General features: G+C 38.8%; 1 long non-coding RNA gene across 1 annotated transcript in view; it reads right to left on the bottom strand.

The window, feature by feature from the left end:
- Positions 1-12516, bottom strand: part of LOC122798417 — a 223931-nt gene extending 211415 nt beyond the window's left edge. The window contains exon 1 of the long non-coding RNA XR_006364257.1: positions 12378-12516. This is a non-coding gene — a long non-coding RNA (uncharacterized LOC122798417). The remainder of the gene's footprint in view (positions 1-12377) is intronic.
- Positions 12517-23233: the final 10717 nt, after the last annotated feature.

Raw genomic sequence — 23233 nt, 5'->3', positions numbered from 1 at the left:
TTGACATTTGATAGAAATGTACACATCAGCTATACATACATAAGCATACATTTTTGCTATGAAATTTGCATAGACATATAGCTCTTAGTGTGTTTGAACTAAACACTTTATAGAATAGGATGTCCTTAACTATGGTTCATATTGTCCAATAATAATAATATAGGAACATTCTTATATATATGTGCCTATCTGAAAGCTTTGAATTTTATGTATTTTGCATCTTATGCATTCTTATATACTTTTATATATTCATTTTATATACTTATTTATGTATATATATTTTTATTGAATGTTTTTTATTGAATGGTCTCAACACTTGTAATATCTTATTGCTTCAGAGAAATATAATATACTTATAGTTATGGTTGCATTTTCAAGATATAAACGAAGATGTGAAAAAGTAAAAAAGAAAAAAGTTCACTTGAGCTAGTTTTGCATTGCCTCCCTACGTACACAGTGATTATCACTTATCACTTTAAATCAATTAAACTAATTAATTAATTGAATGATTAATTGAATTTTGCTGGGTATATATACCCTCTAGATTTATTGTTTGAATGTGAAGATCTGAGTATCTGTCTGTTATTTTATTTAATAAAGAGTTCGTGCATGGCATTTTGAAGTGGTTCCTGTTTTCCTGGTTGCCGAATCCGTCAGTGTTCTTTACATCAACTTTCTAAGTTTATAAGAGCAATATTTAAACTCCATCCTACTATGGGGCCTTTGTCCCCCCAATTATTTCAGGTTTTGTCCAGATTTCATGTGCCAAGAGGTTGAGAGGTATGAAACAGAGGCCTGATATGTTGTCCACAGCCTCATAATGAAGCCACAGTTTCAGAAGCAATTGCAAAATGGCAGAAGCCTGACATGGTGCCCACAGCCTCACAACTGAACAATCACGTGTTACCCTACAGCATAAGGCAAGCAATAGGGATAGCACAGATATGGTCCTCTACAAGTAGCCCACCTGATGTCTCCTTTATTGATATTATATTATTCATTTATTTTGCATTTGTTAAGAGGAGGCCCTGAGAGAAGCACTCCATTAAACAAATAGCAATAACAATATGCTATACAAGCTTTACATGGCAAATAACAATAGTAATATATTGTAAGAGTATATTGGCTACAGACATAAACAAAACATAACAAGCAATCCTTACATATAAAATTCACATATTTATACAAATGTAAAAAAATAAATAAATAAGTAATTTACACAGCAGTTTTTCATGCCACATAAAAATCATTTGCTTGAAAGTGACATTTTATCCTGGGGATGAACACTGGCAGATCCAGGATTGTCTTAGTTGCTGCTTGAGATTTGCTTTAAAAGTTCGTAGTTGTTAAGTTTGCTTGAGAGGAGAGTGATGGAGATTAACATTTTGGAGACACAGGTGATGTAGTATCTAGATATTTATTTATGACATGCAGAGATTTGTCGTGGGAGCACAGATTTTTACTTGGGTTATAGTGCCAGATCATAAATTTAATGACTGGACATTTGTCTAAGTTGTATAAATTTAATGACTGGACATTTGTCTAAGTTGTATAAATGTAATGACTGGACATTTGTCTAAGTTGTATATTAAATTGTGGACTACTAGAAGCTGGGAGTGGTGAAGGGTGTGGGGTAGTTCCTTCTAGTTTAATAGTCTGAGGGTTTGGCAGGGGTAGGTATGGTAACAGAAATTTGCTGCAAATTTAGCAGTTTCTTTTTATAACCTTATTCAGGTTTTGTTCTCTGGAATGGTGGTAAAGATCTGAGAGGCATATAGTCTTGTGGGGTGTAAGAAAGTTTTTGCAATTGTTTCCCTGGCTTTATCTGTGAGCAGATTTTGGTGTGCCGTTTTGACTGCTATTTGGATATGAGGATCATATTTCATATTATTATCTACTGTGATTCCAAGGAGTTTAGTGTGTGGTACAATGTCTATCTTAGTCTTGCTGGATGAGGTGATGATAAACTGGTCTTTACTTTGTGAGTGTGATTTCGGAGTTAAAAGCAGCAGCTCATTATTTATTTGTTTGTTTGTTTGTTTATTTATTTACTTGTTTATTGGCAGGGGGTCAGTAGTAGATGTGAGTTGCCTAGTTAGGTTTCAGTAGATGTGAAGGATTCTTGGGTAAGTTCTTGTTATCTGTGTAGGGTAGGTACAGAGCAGATTAATGCAGGCTCATCAGCATATTGAATTGGAGTAGTGTGTTTGGCTGCTGAGTGTAGATAATTTATGAATAGATCAAACAAAAGTAGTCCCTTCATGGATCCCAGTGGTAGACTAACTGTGACAGTAGAAAGGAAGAATACTCATGTTGTCACTTGACAGCTTGGTATATTTCTAATAATTAGCCTTTACACAAAGGGGGAGAGAGCGAGAGAGACAGAGGGGTAAGAATGAGGCCTAAAGAAGACAACTTATGTAGTAGTAGATGATGAGTGTGCCGAAAACTTCCAAGTCAAGAAATAGTGAGGAAACTAGATTGCCAGGATTTCTGTTTTTATTGATGTTGTCAGTAAAATGTAATAAGACAGTGGTATTACTATGGTTGGGTTGAAAGTCTTGATGTGTTGTGTTGAGGAAAGGTTATTTATGCTGCGGCAGTTAAGTAATATGGAGCACTACTCTAGCTGGCAAGGAAAAAAGTAGTTAAAAATAAAAATTACTGTTTGAAAAACGATCATCATGCCAAATCATTTGGGCTGTCCCTGCCTAACGTCTGCTTCATACTGCCAGAGATCTTCAGAGTGGAGGTTCCACAAGTCATCATGGCAGTTCCTGCATTGCTCACTGGTCCTGGGGATGCCAGTAGCTTCAGTCAGCAGCTTGGCCAGATCAAATCAGGCATCCACCTTCTTGAGTGAACCCATATAGAGTCCCAGAAGCCACTCCCTGAACTGCACACCAGGCAGACACTCTCTGTGAGACACTATCAATTGGCAGACATCACCATGAATATCCTATAAAACAAAATGGTAGCCTGTGATCAACACTGGAAATGTGATTTTAGAATCATGAGATGAGTATCCTAGTGCTGCATTGAAGTTTTAAGCATGTGCAGATATGTACAAACCTCAGGCATGGCATACTAGCAGCATGCAGTGGAACCTACCTGCACAGCATATTGACCATGCACTTCACTGAAATATAGTGACGAATTGGCATACATGGAGCATATCCTCAGTTGGATACATACTGTGCAAACTGTTATATATTTGCAGTTTAAGTGAACATGCTGCCATTTTAAATGAGAAATCATGCACTGACACAGAAGCAGCAACAGCCTCGGTACAGCAGTATGTTTCTTTTAGCAGAGAAGTACAGTTTAAAAAAGACACAGTGCTGAGGAGGGACATGATGCTCCATTATACTGCAGCAAGATGTATTTCTTAACTGTGTTGGATTGCACATATGAACTCTTACTTGGAACAGAGTATAGCTATATATACTGATCTGTTCTGTGGTTACCTATAACTAGGTCTTACATGTATAACTCATATGCAATATATGTATCTTTATAGGTACACTGAGACTGTGAGAAGGCAGCCTGCTATCATGACTGCTAATCTATAAAATATCCTGTATGCCCTAAACAGACCAGGAGTGTGTGTGTGTGTGTGTGTGTGTGTGTGTGTGTGTGTGTGTGTGTGTGTGTGTGTGTGTGTGTGTGTGTGTGTGTGTGCACGTGTGCATGTGCAAGCGTGTGTGTTTGCTGTGTGAACTCCTGAAGTAGTCCTCCAATGGCATCAAAGCCAAGTAGCCTACTGTCACTTGTGACAACCCCAAATGTCCTCTTTCCATACTGCACATGAGCCATCCCTTCACCTATATAGCCCTGTGGGACTCTGTGGGACAACCACCCCAATTGTATACATGTTACTAAAAGACAAATGTATATGTATATCCCTATTGATCTGTGGTTTTACTGGATTACTCCACTGTCCATAGCATTACATAGCCCACCCCTGTCCAAACTGACACTGTTGTGTATACCTCTGGCAAGCCACTTTTTGTAATTCATAGCCTGCTGTCCACTGCAGGTACCAACCTACAGTTATGTCTCTTGTCTACATAAGTGTTATCATATCCTCAAGTGGAAAGAAAGTTTGGGCAACTTCAATTGAGGTGGGAACATCTTGTTACAGACTGTTAGCACCCATAGGTGCCAACTGCTGGGGAGAAGGAGCCGTCACCAACTTGTACAAAGCCAGATCTGTGAGACATTGACTATGACAGCAATGCAGTTGGTGGACAGAACTGCACAACACAGCAATGTTGGAGGCATGCCACTGACATGATTAGGTCAACCTGCAAAAAAGGCATGTAACATAGCAACAGAGAAATCAGACACTGGAGGGGGACACTTATCACTGCATGTTTGACAAGGAGGAAATGTTCCTAGTGTTTGTGCAAGGAGATGATATAGGCATAGATATGTGGAGAACTAAGCACAGGTTCTAGGACAGGTCAACCCTCACATCTCAGATGCACCAGATTATTAGTCATAATTAATTGGTATGTAGGAGCTGTGCACATACAGCTGGTGTATGCAGTCTGGAAATACCACAGGATATGCTTAAGATAGGTATGTTAGCAGCAGAGGGTATGTGGCAGCTCCATACCTGCATTTCCATGATCTCTGTTTGCATTCACAGCATATGGCCTCACATATAGCATGGGTATTCAGTTTTACTCTGTTATGTTTTGAATATTCACAGGCTAGAACACTGCTGTATTGACACCTGTACATGCTGGGTCAGGACAACAGGCTAATGTCTGCACATATGCAGGGTATTACAAGTCTGTCAGATGAAATGCAAGAAATGTATGCCTTCTTCATGGTTTGTCCTCCACCCATTGTTTAGGGTGAAATTACTGCTTCATCCGCACCTCAGATACAGACTTTACAGTATTCAATACCCTGTCAGGGCAATACCCATGACTAAGACCACCAGTACTGTCTCCATTTTTTTAGGCAAGGTTCAAATAAAAAATTCACCACCATAACAGGAACAGGCAAGCAACAACTGAGGGTAATGCTACTCAATGCTAGAAGTCTAAATCTCAAAATGCACTCACTCGAGGCACTCCTTAAAATGGAGAACATCGCTATCTGTGCAGTGACTGAGACCTGGTTCAAGGCTCCAGAGAGCACCCCTGCACTACCAGGCTATAACACATACCACACTTTTCGGCCATGTAACCTGGACCAAAACACCAAAGGTGGAGGTGTATCCATATTCATTAAGGATATCCACACCTCCAAGCTAGTTACTCAGCACAATGCATCCGAGGTTATCCAAGTGCAACTAACTCTGGGCAAAACTGCAATCCAAATTGTAGCTTGCTACAGATCCCCCACCATGCCCTAGGATTCCCACTCCTCTTTTCTTGATGTACTGGAAAATATTAGGGTTCAACCAAACACCCTAATAATGGGTGACTATAACTACCCCACCATTAACTGGGAAAACTACTCGTGTACCAACTCCTTAGTTCAACACTTTCTGGAATTCATAAACTCCAATGCCCTGGGTCAACTTATCCACACCCCCACCAGGGGCAACAATATCCTAGACCTAGTCATTACCAACATGAGTGACCGGTGTTCCACACCTGAAGTCAACTCCTCGTTGGTCCGATCCGACCATAAGCTAATCACCCTTGATATCCACATCCCGCCCCCACCCCCCATTAAGGAAACCACAGTAAAAAATTTATCCAAAGCCAACTTCATGCTTCTTAAGACAGAATTGGTGAACTTCATGACACCCATGCAGATGGACAATACAGTTACAACTGCTGAATCCTACACAAATGCACTCTATAAGCACTTACACGAGTGCATGGATTGTGCTATTCCAAACAGAACCAAGATGCCATCCTCCAAAAAAAGGAAGCCAATCTGGTGGTCCCCTGCCATAAACAAACTGTACAACAGAAGAAAGAAACTGTTGCAAAAGAGAGTAAAATCCCATGAGTGGAGGAGCTCCCTGGTCAGCCTCAGTAAGAAGCTGAGATCCCTTATAGGATCCTCCAAAGCTAGCTATGAAAACAAAATCACCACTAATTCCAAGGACAACCACAAAGCATTTTATAGCTATGTCAAGAATCTCAATGGCAACACCCAGATCTGCTCTGAGTTATAGCACAAAGGCATGAAAATTACAGAACCAACTGATATTGCAAACATCCTGGCAGATAGGTTCTATGCTAACTTTACCCCCCTCTCACCCCCTAAAGGGCCCATATCTATACAGGAAGAATGCAGAGTCCCTGTAATCACAACTATGCAAGTAAAAGCTGCACTCTCTAAAGCCAAAAACACAGCATCCATGGGACCGGACAACATCCCAGGCTGCATTTTACATGAACTTCAGAATGAACTGGTTCCCCACTTAAGCACCATGTTCAATAATAGCCTCGCATCAGGCTTTGTGCCCACTGAATGGCACACAGCAACAGCTATCTCACTCCACAAAGGGGGAGCCACCACTGATCCCAGGAACTATTGACCTATTAGCCTGACGAGCCTGGTCTGCAAGGCCATGGAACGTATTATCATGGAACTCATAAATAAAGACATTGGTAACCTCCAAACTCTGGATCCCACCCAGTTTGGGTTTGTGAAAGGCAGATCATGCTTCCTGAACCTGATCGACTTCTTTGAGGCAGTCACCAAAGCTGTAGATGAGGGAAAGGTGGTTCACACAGCCTATCTTGACCTCTCCAAGGCTTTTGACACCATCCTCCATTCTGGAATTATAGCTAAACTCACTAAACTAGGTATAAATCCCTACATCACAAGATGGTTTGCCAACTGGCTCACTGACAGAACCCACACTGTAAAAGTTGCAGACTCCAAATCTGACCTCAAAGCAGTGACAAGTGGAGTACCACAGGGTTCCGTCCTGGGACCTCTCCTGTTTGGTATCTACTTCTCTGAAGTACAGGCTAACACAGAAGGCCTCTGGCTAATGAAGTTCACAGATGACTGCAAACTAGGAGCCATATGATGTGGACATCCTACAGAAGGGCCTCGCTGAGACAGATGCCTGGTGTCAGAGCCATGGCCTCAAGCTCAATGCTAAAAAGTGCAGTGTCATCCCCTTTGGTAAAACTCTGTATCCATGAGCTACCACATAGGCAGTGATCTACTTAACACCAAATGTGTGATAAGAGACCTTGGGACTCAGGTGGACAGTAGTCTCTCCTTTGAAAGTCACATCGCCACAGTAGTCAGGAAGTCCTTCTACGTGGCACACCTCATCATAAAATGTTTCTCATTCAGGAAAAAAGAGGTCATTGTTCTCCTCTACTCGACACTCATTAGACCCATTATAGAGTACAACGCCCCTTTTGGAATGTACCTCACAAGACAGTTGCAGCAGCTGTAAAGGCCACAGAAGTACCTCACAAAGAGGATTACTAGCCTCAAACAAATGCCCTACACTGACCACCTCAAAAAACTCCAGCTTTACTCCATAGCATATCACCTACTTCGAGGTGATCTCTGCCTAACATATAAAGCTATGTCAAACCCAGAGCTGTTGGACATGTTACACCTAAAGAAATCCCAATCCCTCCGAGCTACACGCTCTAGGGACCTAAACCTTGTCACCACAATAACAGGACATGCTGAAGGGATAGATTCCTGTCCCAGAGACTTCCCATACTCTGGAACAGGCTACCCATCTATGTCAAGCAAAGTTCTTCATGAGCACTCTTCAAGAAAAACCTTGATGAGTGGATGGGAAATAGGAAATACACCCTGGGGATAACTTTTGTGTCTCTGCTCAACAGTGGCACAGGAAAATAACTTTCTTGGGTGGCATAAACCAGGGAACCTTGTTGGATAGGCTTACATAGGCCCTTGGGCTGATAGCCTAGTACCTACCTATGAACCTATGAACCTTGTGGATACAGCATTACAGGAGTACACTGAATCTGATGTGTGCATACCCACCATATTTCAGCTATCAGGAGGTCCAAGTGCCATCATGTATCACAGTTATGCCTGAAATGTGGGCAGCACTGGAGATCATTTAGCAGAAATGCAGGGCTATCATTCAGAAACAGTCTGCTGCTAGCCATGAAAACACAAAGATGATTTGTGTGGTGCATTGTTACCAAGAAGATGTCATCCATCATTGCCAATGTCTTGATAAAGCCATGGAATTCAGAGATGATGTCATGCTAGGCTACATGAGGACTGTGGTGATCCACCTCCATGCAGAAGAAAGTTCCACCATTACTGCCCTCACTGGTAGCCCATGGGTGGAAAAATATGTACATGGAGTGGTCGCATTGGTAGGCCATCACAGGGCATGGCAAGTCTTGGAGTATCTTTTACTCCATCACTCACCATCACTGACCAGTGGCATATGTTAGCTTCTGGGACAGGACACCTCACCAATGGATTCTGTTCACGACCTGTCCCTGCAATAGTGCAACATACCTGTCACATTTGGCACTAGTCATGCAACATCAAACCAGTGAAGAGGCAATGGATCAGAGTCATGTAGTGGCATCCCATCCATGACATTGGAGGACACAGGGCAACCCTATCTAAACCAGTTGAAGATTTTGGGTGTGTCCCCTCACTGTACGGGGGAGGAGAGTATGTAAGAGTTTGGATGTCACTGCCTTTACTACAGCTGTAGATGTTTCTCTGAAGATATTCTGACTGAAATTCAAAAGTTACATTACAGATCAGTGTCTCACCTTTCGAGCCATGAAATATCCAACTGTCTTTGACCTCCTATTCCTTCATAGAACAAATGGTATTTAAAACACCCAATTAAAGGAACTAAACCTTCACCAACTGAAAAATAAAACATGTCTGTATAATAGATTCATATCTCACTGTATCCTGTGCCTCTAGAACAAACTTCCAGTACACATTAAACAGAGTAGCACCCTTGTCACCACTAAAGTAAACCTAGATAATTGGATGGGTATCTTTAAATTCTCCATCAGTCTATCTTCAAATTCTCCATCAGTTTATCTTGTTTTGCCCTCATTGAGGAAGGACAGAACCTCTGAATGGGGGTTTGGGCTAGGCTTATAATGGTCTGCAGACTGATTGTCTAGTATTTATTCATAAACGTATTAAAAATTTGTGGCTGTGATGGACATGGATGATGGTTCTTTATGACTAACTCAAAATTAAAAATGATGTCTTGCATTTCTAAAGATTTTCTTCCCTATTGGATGATGTGACTGTTTGTGGATGTACATGAGGCAATGGTCAGAGGCTGGTATTCATAGCCATTTGTGAAGGATGCAACACAGCTTGTATTTATCTTGCATGCTTTGCAAGACTCATAGCTGCCCCAAACACACACGAGAATCATCACTGTGTACTAAAGGGAATAAGGATCAGACCAACACATACAAATGATGTGTGTGTGTGTGTGTGTGTGTGTGTGTGTGTGTGTGTGTGTGTGTGTGTGTGTGTGTGTGTGTGTGTGTGTGTGTGTGTGTGTGTGTGTGTGTGTGTGTCGTGTGTGTGTGTGTGTGTGTGTGTGTGTGTGTGTGTGTGTGTGTGTGTGTGTGTGTGTGTGTGCGAGAATGTCTGCATGTGCACGCATGAGTGTACCCTCTATTCACCTCAGGGCCTGTGCTGTAGCATATGTGATAGATACACTAATGAATAGTTGTTTAAACTGTTCATTGAAGCTATTCATAGTCATGCAAATTCCTGAGTATTGACTACAAGCCAGCACCTAGCGCTGCAACACAAATCAACTGATTGGTGAAGGGCAGTTTGCACACAGTGCTCAGCCCTGTAAAGCTGAGTTTAATTAGTAATTTGTGATGCTGTACAAGTCTTAAGCGGGAAGAAAAGTGACCAACAAAAGTTGCAAGACACTCAGAGCAAAAAGTGAAAAACAAATAGTTAGGGTCCTCGCAGTAGTAGCCAGACTTCTGAGAACTATCTTTCTATACTGAAGAGGAAGGGCTGCTGCACTCCCAGCAATGGTTATGAACTTGAACTGCTACAGTATAAAGCTTGTAAACCTGAATGCCTCATCAAGCTCTTGAACATCATTCAATTAGTGCTGATTTACTGTGTTTTACTTCATCATCATGATGTGTTACAGTTTTAAACATCTAATAAATCTTGTGAAGTTTTTAAATGTCTAGTATACTGTAAGTCTAGCTTAGAAATATTGAACTATAACAGAGCTCTAGCTAGCTAAACTGGCAGATTAGTCAGTTTCTAACTGGTGTTTCCAACCCAAAGCTGAGGATGTAAAACAATTGTCCTCAGAGGAACTGCAAAGCATCTAGTAGCTCATGGCTGCAGTTATTAACAGCAAAACACATTCATTTAGGCAGTTGTCAGTTACAATATCAGCTGCAACTGCTTACATGAGTGCCAGTACTGCAGTCATACTCAAGAAAGTCATCATCACCCTATACTCCTCCCTTATCAGGTCATTAGTAGTTTACAATATCCCCTTTAGTTTGTACTTGTACAAGCACATAACCCAACTCGAGAGTCCACAGCCTTCCTTATTAAGACATACAAGGGTGTGTGTTCTTTGAAATACCCTGTACTGTCTTAAAGCTCTCTCACTCCTTCCCATTTCCTCTCAGCATTAGTGAGAAGGCCACTGCAAGGTCTATAGAGCTTCAAAGGATCAGGCCCTATGCAACCTCCTATACAACCTCAAAATTAATACTATCCTAAACTCCTTCTCAAGAGATAAAAGCTTCCATCAAAACATAAACAGGACTTGCTGGTGTGATAGAAATCTATCAAAGAGAATAATTCTTTTATGGAATAGACTCCCCTTGGATGCAAAGCAAAGTGGCTCCCTGACCCTTCTTAAGCATAGTCTGGGTCACTGAGCATTTGTAAGGTCACACCCGCTGTAGCCCTTCAAACCCTTATGGAAAGGGATCAAAACTAGGTATAAAATACTGCATTGCATTAGGGGTCTGATATTAATTAATGTTTTGGAAAAATCTAACTGGAATTGTGTAGCTAGTTTACAATAGCTCCACCAGCTGAGGAGCCTAGTATTAACTTATTAATCTATAACCCAGTAAAGAGGCATTTGATTCCAGTTTACTTCAAAACGCACTATGTGCCCTTTGCAGCATAATAGAAAGAGCTTTAATACTGCAAGTTACACACATCTGCCAGTTTCCAAGTGTATTCAGTGTTCTCCATGCATTATAAGAGATATTAATGAAAAACTTCCCTCTTTATGATTATGACTCTTTATGACAATCCTTTGAGTTATGGTAAAAAATTCCCTAGTTGTGACTAATATCAGTTTGTAAGGGAAACAGCAGAAGTAACTGTCTTCTGATAAAAATCTTATGAAAGAAGCACAGGCACACACAGACATATGGTACTAGGTATACCCGTGTTTGAAATACTTCTGGATGCACATACTTAAATGATCTGCATCTTGTTTTTCTTATTTTTCTGTGAAGTACTCTGGCTCACCTGCTTACATTTATCTTGTCCAGGTTGTCACCACAGCTGCCTACATCAGGTTGTACAACTAAATTGTGCACTCCGACCCTCCTCCCCCAGTTCTAGTTACTTTATTATCCCTGTTTGTAATTCATCTTCCTTCCCTTCTTCATTTTCTCCACTACGGTCACGTATCGTATACCTTACTCACACAAACACTGCCAAAATATTCTCCAGCTTTCTAAAATTAAAAAAAAAAAAATTTTCTATATTTACAATCGTGAATTCTAATCTCCGTCTTCCTCTTCTCATTGTAACATGTCTTTTACATATCCTTTTTAGCTCCTGCTCCAGTAGATGATTTGGTCTTTAGAATGGCTTTCCTTGCAAACTGGTCAGAAATTTTGTAACAAATATTACAAGAAATTTATCACAATTCAAATGTAGTCTGTAAAGTACTGGTTCATACTGAAGATTAAGATTTTTCAGTGTGAAATAATACCGCCATTGATGTGCCTAATTCAAATGCACACCAAGAACTGAAGTTCACAACTGATGCTGTAGCTCCTTAGTTCACAAACAGATTAGTAACAATTGCATTCAATATTTTCTGTAAGGAAGAATTCATTCGTTGTAGTCCTTGTGCAGATGAACAAATGTTCAGCTTTATCATGTCTGTTACCAATGTATTTTAAGTACTAAATGTTCTCAATAGACAACATAACGTTCTTGGCATATATCATAATGTGACTGTAATGACGCATCAAATGTTTTGAGACTTTCCTTCACATTTTGTCCTTGCCTACAATGCTGGACACTAGAAAAAAATGTACTGTTAGCTGACAGTGGTAGAGACTGGATCACAAGAAATCATAGCGATAATTACCACATGGGGCTTTTATAGCTAAAGATAATAAACATAGAAAGTTATGTTAACTTACATTACTCAAATACGATCCAATGGCTGGTCTGAAATGTAGAGCTTGTATTCCCTGACCTCTAACATCCATTCTGGTGCTACATATCTGTTTTCCAGCTTGACTGGAATGTTGACAGAAGCAAGTGTGTAGCAAGGGCCTGCTGCTGCATGACCTCATTTATGGGCTAAATGCAGACACTGATCTAACTGCTATTTCTTCTAGGAAGCAGGCTGGGTTCCAGGCCAAGCTACCACACCTGTGATAGTTGATCATTTAACTGATGCACTGCAGCGTGCCCTGTCAAAACAATGCTATGCCAAGCAACAACAATAACATAATTCAACAGCCATGTTAGCCCTAAAGCCTAAATTAGGTAATCTGCAATATTTTTAAATGAAATTTAGCTTTTTTTTTTTTCAAAAAAGAGTTGATCCTTTCCTGACCTCTTTCAGCCACAGCTCAAACCAAATGTAAGCTTAAATATGATGCTTGACAAAATAGTTAACTTTTTATTTTTTTGCTTCAGCTCTTTTTATTAAATATTTTAAAACATACTGCATTACAAACATAGACTTTCATGTAGCCCATGTCTTGTGTATGCATGGCATCAAGTATAATATTTTATTTATTTTATTTATTGACATTTGTTGACCAGGAAAGTCCAACTGGGTCAAGAACCCATTTCCAGAGAAGGCCCAGGGAGTATTCCCCAGGAACATACATTTGCAGAGTTGTGGTTCACTAAGTAAAAGGATGGAAAACAAAACCCAAGAGTTCTCAAATTGAGTATGAGGTGTACAGAAATACGTGTTTGTAAATCCTTTCATGGGAAATGCCTAATCTACTGTCTTTCCTTGCAGCTCGGAGAGCATCCTTCTCCAGCCTCTGTCTCTTATCTAATCAAATAAAGCTTGTTATAAGAGTTCAAAAAAATGAAAAGAAAAGAGATCCAGAAATACATAGAGGAACCACTCGACACTAGTGTTGTAAAATGCCACTGTTTTATTAAACCACACCAATGTAAAACAATACATATGTGTTTTTGTCTCTTATTAATGAAGAAAGACCAACAACTTAATGGAATAGCTGGATCTCTCTCTCTCTTTTTATTTCTGAGTACAAAGGTCTTGAGAACCTCTTTTGTTGTTTCTTTCTTTTTTTTTTTTAGATAGATAGTTTTTATGAACTAATTAAAAAGTTACAAAAATTATAAAATTATGGCCTATTCACCTGAGTTTTGTCACTGGCCACATAATTCTGCACATTTGTGGATCTCACAAAAAAAATAGTAGTCTTTGCCACCTTCACCAGGGCAGCAAAGCAAACAGTTATACATCTGTGAAGGGATATATTGTCTTGCCCAAATATAATTACTATCCTGAGGTATGCACAAATTATTGCAGTAGATCCAAAATACAGAGTGCTAAAAACTTTAAAATTACACTTCAACATTGTGCAGTCATCCTCAATGTTAAAAATCTGGAGCACAGATCTAGGAATTGACTGTGGCTGAATATCCCATTTTTTTGAGTAGTTTTACTCAATGTGTCCAGACCAATCATCATTAACCTCCTTTTCACATTTTCTCTATGGGGTTGGGCTGCCATGTCAATTGTCACCATCTCTCTCAATTCAGTGCCACTCTCCATCCTTCTTCCACAGTCATGCCTGACTGCCACAGGTCTTATCTCAATCACACAATCCATCCATCTCTTTCCAGGATGCCCTAGTTTCCTTTTGCCTTCTTCCTGTCTGTCCACAGCCTTCCTTACTAGATTGTCATCTGCTTTCCTGCACATGTGACCAAACCACGTTAATGTGTTCTTGACGTTTTCTGTTATTGGAGCTACTTGGACTTCTGCTCTGATGTCCTCATTTCTTTGTCTATCCCACAGTGAGCATCTGGCCAATTACTTCAGGCACTTCATCTCCATCAGCTCTAGCTTCCTCAACTGTTCTGCTGTCACTGCCCAAGTTTCTGTGTCTTACAATAGTACTGGTTGCACCACTATCTTGTACACCTTACTTTTCAGCATCTTTGGAATTCATCTGACATACATTACCTCTGGCATTCTGGGTTAATTGGCTGCAGCCCCACTGATTCTAGCTTTGAGCTCTTCATTCAGATTTCCCTTCTCCTCAACCACCCCTCCCAGACACTTGAAGCTATTTAACCTGTACCACTATTTACCTGCTATAACAATTTTCAACTTCTTTTGATTTTTCCCATTTGCTGCCATTATAACCATCTTAGTCATATTCAGTTTCATCCCATGTACCTAAAGGTTTGCATTTCATTCCGCTGTCATTTGCTGAAGTTCATGTCCAGAGCCACAATGACCAATAATAGGAAGATAGAGGACCCTACAGTATGGTTTGAGAACAGCTAAATATCTGCATCTCACTGAATGGTTTTGATCAATAAGCCCAAATCCATAATGCACAATAATAAGCATAGATGGCACCATACTTTATTACTCTGTTTAATGAAAAGCATCTGCTAGGCTGCATAGTTTTGATATCTGGATTAGGATTTCCTGTTTTGATCTACATCATGTAATTAGAGACCACGACTCCTGGCGGACGCTTTAATTCTTTAAGTGCGCTGATTACAATACACTTTTCGTTGGTAAAACCAACTTCTTCAGAAGATAAAAAATCATCAAACATCTGTTAGTCAGTTCCTTGAGCATTTTATACACACAAAGTTTAAAAACGTAACCACACCCACTAAATTCAATTAGTAATCGGTGTGTGCAGTATCGGTTCATGTAAACACTCAGTAAAAACGTTAAAATCACTTTATCTAAACAAATTTCACTCATGTTTCCTAAAATACAAATATATTTCTGTAATAAAAAGCGTTTGTTGACACTTTTGAATATCTTGTGGAGGGTATAAACTTAGGACATTGAAACTAGTATATATAAAGAAAGGTAACATTAACCAATAAAAATAACGATAACGATTCTTTATAACCATTAATGTTTGAATTTTGGGAAAACTAAAATCAACACATGTTAACAGGTTACATTTTACACATTCATTTTCATTCATTTTTTACTTTTTATTTTTTACTTTTTATTTTTCATAACATAACCTAGAGTCATATACGTATATTGTTCATTAAATTTATCTAAGTTCAATTCGACACCACTTTCATATATGAAAGTTAGATTTTTGGTAACAATAAAACCTAATAGACTTTCAATAGACTACACTATGCTTATAGGTGTACACTTTTTTACGTTTTTATTCCTGCAATAAAAGTGTAACCAATATAGGGAATGATCTAAGTCACTGACTAGAGGGATCATCGTAGACAGGACTTCTCATTGAATTGACACTGACAGTGACACTTTACCGGCCACCCTGGTTTAGGGTACGATATGACACTAATTAATAGGAGCCGTTATTTGTAAAAACAGGATAACAATACACCATTTTATACCAACAACATACATAATGTGATAGCTGTATGACATGGTCTACACTATCTCACACACTTCCACTTGCCTTCATTCTCACCTCCATTTTTATTGGTTAATGTTACCTTTCTTTATATATACTAGTTTCAATGTCCTAAGTTTATACCCTCCACAAGATATTCAAAAGTGTCAACGAACGCTTTTTATTACAGAAATATATTTGTATTTTAGGAAACATGAGTGAAATTTGTTTAGATAAAGTGATTTTAACGTTTTTACTGAGTGTTTACATGAACCGATACTGCACACACCAATTACTAATTGAATTTAGTGGGTGTGGTTACGTTTTTAAACTTTGTGTGTATAAAATGCTCAAGGAACTGACTAACAGATGTTTGATGATTTTTTATCTTCTGAAGAAGTTGGTTTTACCAACGAAAAGTGTATTGTAATCAGCGCACTTAAAGAATTAAAGCGTCCGCCAGGAGTCTTGGATCCGTTTTTGTTTTCTTTGGTTTGTCCGTTTTTTCAGTTTACGGTTTAATTAGAGACCATGCCAGAACATTCCAGCGTAGTTTAAAAATGTTATAAATTTAAAGTATAAAAGTCCTTAGTGAAATATATTATTAGGGTCTCCTACATCTTTATGCAGATCTTTCTCCAGGGGGATAATATGTATAAACATGTTTCTAATCTCACCACTACCGATTCATTTCACAAAAAAGCTTACATCTTGGGGCATACAGTGGAAATTACTGGAGTTAACATATTTGTTAAGATGTAAGTTAATATTACAACCATTGTTCATAAAACCATTAGGGTAGTAACTATCTACATGAGAGAAATTCTTCCCAAAACTGGAAATTAAGGCAATTACAGCATTGACTTTTTATGACTGATTGCCATGCATATGAGTTGTGCTGTGGAATTTGTGCATAACTGCACAAGGAAAGATTAGCTATAATTTTTTAGAATAAAACAATTTCATAAATATTTGTATGATCACATTTTACTACCCAAACAGATCAAAAAATTCAGGGTACTTTGTTTAATGAAAGAAAACCCACCCCACCACCCATGGGTTCAACAAGACCACAATACTGAGCACTAGTACTGAGAGCTTACTGGTGTAACTGTCCACAAATTGAGCGGGTATCATGCTAATGCTAATGTTAATGTCTATTTGGAAAAGCCTAAAGACCTGGATATAACTGATGAGATGTTGATATTACATTGCTACATGACAAATAATTATCATACTAGTGTTAACATTCAAGTCGTGCACAACATTGTTGTTTCACAGCAAGAGGTTCATCAGTTTGATTTTCAGCTGTGGTGCCTTCTGTACAGAGTCTGCATGTCCTCTCTGCATTTCTGTGGGTTTCCTCCAGGTGCTCTGGTTTCCTCTCACATTCCAAAGACGTGTTCTGGAGTGTTTCTCCCCAGGCCTCTGCCGAAAATAGGCTCTGTCCTAGTCAGTCTTTCCTGGTTAACAGATGTTAAATAATAAAGATTATTTGCATGAAATTTCACTTCATTGCACCTCGGATGTGGGGGGCGGGCTGCACCCCTAATCCTTGTTATATAATATATTAGTTCTAAGATCTTTGTATATCAAAGTAACATGAATTCTCAAACACACTGCAGTCTTGGAATAGGTATATATTAAAACAGAGACAAGCATTGGTGTTCACACATTTGAGTGATGAACATTAGTGCATAGATCTTCTGTTTGGATTCAAAGTGTGTACTATGCTTTTCCTGGAAGAAGAGGAGAGGTTGATTCCAACAAGAAGGTATTCAAGAAGAAAAATGCATTTTTAAGTTGAAAGTACTGCAAATGTGTTCTCTGATGAGAAGCAGACTTTGTTAACAGTTCTGTAACAGTGCTGGTCCTCACTCACAGTGCAATTTATTTCTCTAACATTCCATACATTATATATTTTACATACTTCAGAACCGCAATCACAATTTCTGTGTACCAAAAATACAGTTTAATTTATTTTAGTTTAATGCTATTTATCTACATTCATTGTTAGTTGTTTTAGGTTATTTTTCAATTATCTGCTTTGATTGTTTAGCTGGTTGTTTATATTGTTTGTATTATTACAGTTTATGCTATTAATGTGTAATTTTATATTCAGAGTACACTTGCTTGGAATTATGGTGCTGATTTGCTCTGTAAACTTGCACTTTATTTGGATTTTTGTACAGTGTCATAGAAATAAGCACTTAAATAAAATGATGTTGAAAAATATGCAATAGGTAACCAGTAAATGATTGCACATTTAGTAATAAAAGAGAAACAACTGAATAGACAGGTGCTAAAGATATGGTTAAAGGCATGAAAGCAAACCTATCTAATAATGAATAAACCATGAAGACAGTATGGTTTACCACACCATTTCTTAAATGTGTATAAAACAAGGAGAAGAAGAGAAATTATTCATTGAAGTACTTTTCACATAGCTGATGCAAACCAAAGTTCAAATAATTAGTTTCGAACTCTGCATCAGTGTTATATGTGAATGCCAGGGATATGTGGACAGTGAATACTGAGAAAACACAGAAACACATGAATGAATGCTACATAAAATAACTCACTGGACTAAGAAACTGTACATTAATGACAGAAATGGCAACTTCAATTTTGATAATGGTTTGATATCTTGGCAAAAAGTGCAGAGATTTTGGTTTACAAAACACAGAGAAGGGTTCAGCAGCTACATTGTTGGCTTATTCAAAACTTACTCCAACGCCATCTGCAGCTACATTGCTAAGTGATTCAAAACATACTGTAACACCAAAGTGGCAGAAACAGCTATGCTTCATTTATAAAAATAGCATTTACAATCTTCTATTTCAAATTGTGTCAGTGCAACAACCTAATATATTGAGAAAAGCTGCTTGTGAACACAGTGTCATAATTAAGCATATACACAGTGTACATTGTAAGACAGTGTACAAATAATAAAGGTATTAATAGCCAGTTTATTGTGTTTTCAGTGCCAATATAAATGAGACATATTTGCATGAAGCTGCTCATCACACAGTAGCAGTTAGCCAATTTCTGTATAGATGCAAACATCTAGAAAGCAAATTTTCCCTATAAAACTACCCCTAAAAATGTAGCTGGTAACTCTCTGACTGTGGAGTAACTACCTTGCATGTTGGCAAGCATAGAGCAACTAGTTTGCACGTTGAGTAGAACTGACATTAAATTTTGTATTTTACATCCTAGTCTAGTCTCTAACCCCAAAAGTAGCCTTAGTAGCCCTCTATTAACCCCTTGTGCACCACACTCTTATAGTTAAAGGACCTGATAATATGGATATGCATTTCCCAATCTGTCTGCAACCAATCTGGTTGATATGGGTATCTTGAGATAATGTAGCAATTGTCTCATGTTCACTGACAACCACTTAATCCTTAAAGAAACAGATATAGTATGTGAGAGAGATATACATACACAATGTCATTGGGAGCAAAATAACTCTTGCATACAAGCACACATAAGGGCTCCATGATGGGACCAGTCCTCTTTGGCATCTACTTCTCAGAAGACAAGGACAATTTCAAATCCCTCTGGCTAACCAAGTTAGCATATGATTGCAAACTAGGAACAGTCATAGAATCCACCCCAATACACTTATATCTTACAGGAAGGTCTAACACAGATAAATGACTTGTGGCAAAGCCGCAGCTTAAAATTTAATGCCAAGAAATGCATAACAGTACCTTTTGGGAAGCTGACCACCCTATGAAGCAATGCCATTGATAAAACACCCCTAACAGTAGAGATGGTAGTCAGGGATTTGGGAATACATGTATATGGTAACTTCTGTAAAGTACCTGACCAGTCACCTGAAACAACTGTAATGTTCCCAAAGGTTCATCACAAAAAGAATACAGGGCATAAACACAATGTCCTACATGGACTACCTCAAAGCCCTATCTCTAAACTCTGTTTCTTACAGACTACTGAGAGGTGACCTATGCTTGGCATGTAAGGCATCCTTGGATCCCAGTCTGCTGGACCTTTTGCATATCCCACAAAATGAGCAGCATCAGAACTACTAGGTCAAAGGACCTAAACGTTGCTTGCAACATAAATAGGATATGTTGGAGGAACAGATGCATATCTCAGAAAATCCCCATTCACTCAAATAAGCTCTCTATGCTTAAAAAGCACAAACCCTACTCAACCATAACCTGGACCAGTGGATAGGAAATCAGAAATCCAGCCCTGCTCTGGAACCTATGTCTCTAATGGACATAGGCTGTCATTAAATTATTTCCTATCTAACACAGACACATTGTAATAATGCCTAAGGTATAATAGCTTGTGGAACACATTTGGGTTGCTTGGCTAGGCTGATAAATGCCCTAGTGGTCATAAGCCTAGTATAAACTTAGGAACTTATGAAATAACTGCACATTAGTCAGGCTCTGTGGTACAAGGGTCAGATTTCTGACTGTGTTCCAAACAACCAGAGCTCAGCTAGTGGCCCCAGCACTGAAGGAGCTATGCAGAATGGGGAAAGAGTAAAGGGACTGTGGGCTGCTCACCGTTCTGGGAGGGGAAGAGGGCATGAGTACACTTGGAGACACACTGGGTGGTGTTAATTTCTTGGTGAAGATCAGAAAGCTCACCATTGTCACCTCAAAGATGGAGCAGGGATGCCTGAAGTGAATGCACCATGAAGAACTGAGGGGACATCTCCCACTACTGTCCTGTTGCACAAACCTCCCCTATACCTTGGCGGATGCATGCATTAGGGATGGAGAAAGCAAAATGAAAACTTACAACCAACATGATGTCTGTCTAAATAATGACCACTCCTGACAGACCCCTGCCTCAGTAATGAGGAATGAATGGACCAAGTAGTCTTAGAGGTGACTGGTGATTGACGGCAGCAAGAAAGACTGGAAAAATATTTGCATATTCAGGCAAAGCATGACATGTATTTGTGATGGTAAATATTGTTATAGTTATGAAAGGTATAATTTGTACAGCAGACAATTTACATATTCATGAAGTAACAGCTAACACACTCAAGCAGAACTGTTGCAAAGTAATCCCGTAAAAAGTAGCGAGAATTTGAAGAAAATATAGTACACATGACCACAATAAAAGTTTGATGCAAATAATGAAAAGTCATCTGAAGACATAAATTATATTTTTGAAAAGTTAGGTTGATTTATTCTGATGGCATGACAGTATTCTGGGTCAGTAAAGTAGTAAGGTAAACTGGGGTTTCACCGGTTGTACATGCACCAAAGAGACCTCCTGTTGCATGTAGGCAAATAATTGAAATAAACTGAAGAGTATGGAACAGATAAGCACAATTGCAAAATAAACATAACCTTCACCATGCACCAATAGCATAGCTACAATAATTAAATAAAACAAGATTAGAATTTCCATAGAGCTTACAGGCTTAAACAAAACAAGTTTTAGGGAGACATTTTCACTTAAAATGTTGAGGAAATTGTGTCCACGATACCCAGAAATAAACATTATTAAGTTCTTGAGGCTAACCAGGACTTCTGACATACTGAACTTGATCCAGAGTTTAAAGTTAAGTTAAGTTAAGGTGCATTCAACAGATATATGGGACACACCTTGGCAGAAGGATGTGTATAAGTGGAACAGGATAACATTAGAATAATGGTCTAAATAGAAAGACCAACAGGCAAACAATCATTGTTAATATTTCTTGGCATGATCCAGTACATGTCCAAGTTTATCCCAAACGTATCAGAAGTACTGATACCTTTGAGTAAATTGCTTGAGAAAGACACAGAGCATCACTGGAGTGAGAAGCGGGAGAAAGGTTTCACAAATCAAAAGAAACCGGTTAGAAAATCTCCAGCTCTTCGATATTATAATGTGTTAGTATCAGTTACATTCGAAGTAGTTACCTGTTAATTTGGTGTAGGCGCAATATTACTGCAACTGCCTACAGATCCACTGCACCAATGGAGGCACAAATAAGATATGATGAAATTAAAAGGGAACCTCGAGCTATTGTGTATGTATGGTTGTGAAAACTAATAAGATACTGTAGGTGTATGAGAGGCAGTTATGTATAGACAGAGATGATAAATTATTGCAGAGCATTCCAAAACTCATTCCATAAAGCACTTTTACATCTTCAAAGGTTGAAGATAATGCTACAAAACTATGACCTTAGAATGTCTTAAAAACAAGGAAGAGAGAAGTATGCTGCAAATGTACCATGGGCAGCTTAATTATAAAGGCCAAAGAAATTACTGAATGAAGATTTATATCTATAATTTCCTACCTACTGATTTCAGAAGAAAGGCTGCAAGGGTTCAGGAAGTGCATGGAGACTAATATAGAATGCACTTGCTAATGGACATGTGAATGAAATGGTGGCCAGAAGAAACAAAGAAAGTATCTTTGCAACTACAGATGTACTGTATGTACCATGATGAGATTAGCCGTCTGTGTGCTTAGCTCAAAATTAATACTTATGCCAAATCAACTCAGAGAAAAAATGCTGAAGAGAATCTATGAAATACATCTTGGAACAGTGAAGTATTAGACAAGAAGTTGAAATATTATGCTTTGGCCAGCAATATCACACCATAGTGAGATGATGGCAAAGAATTTTAGATGCATAACATCTTCAAAGAGATGGTACCATATGAAATTACATAAAGGTAATGCAGTAAACATGATCTTGACTTGTTTCAATTGAAAGATTCACATTATGTGATATATATTGATTGCTACTGAATGCATCAAGAGGTAATAAATAGAAACACACTTCAACTAATTCCTTTATAATGTTACTTGAGACATTTTCCAGACATGGAATTCCTGGTTCGCTCATCTCTTACTGCAGTCCCTAATTATAGATTCATAAGTTAATAGGAGGTTACTAGGCTAGTGATCCTAGAGCTTTTACAAGCCTAGCCATGTTAATCCAAAGTATCCCCATTTGTTCTTTGTTGGGTAGATGGCAGAATGAATTTATGAACAGAGCAGATCTGTGATCAACATCAGCTACCCCTGTTCATGAGGGACATGACCTATCAAGGCCTCTAGAATTACTATTTAACTGTAGCCTCCAAACAGGTTTCATGCCTCCTGAATGGAGAATGGAGAATGGAGAATGGCAACAGTCATCCCTCTGCACAAAAGTGGGCCATCTACAGAACCTGGAAACTACAAACCCATAAGTCTCACTAGTCTTATATGTAAAGCCATTGAAAGAATTATCATGGAGATGATCACAAGAGATATAGTAAACCTCCAAACACTGGACCCAACCCAGTCTGGTATTGTCAAGGGCAGATCATGCATATTCAACCTGGTGGACTTGTTGAATAGGTCACCAAAGCAATGGATGAGGGCAAAATCATTCACACTGCCTACTTTGACCTGGCCAAGGCATTTTGCACAATACATCACTCGGG

Source organism: Protopterus annectens, chromosome 3.part1 (assembly GCF_019279795.1).
Source record: "Protopterus annectens isolate FY-2018-M chromosome 3.part1, PAN1.0, whole genome shotgun sequence".
NCBI lineage: Eukaryota > Metazoa > Chordata > Ceratodontiformes > Protopteridae > Protopterus > Protopterus annectens.
Note: the sequence above shows the minus strand (reverse complement) of the source record. Positions and strands in the feature narration are given on the sequence as shown.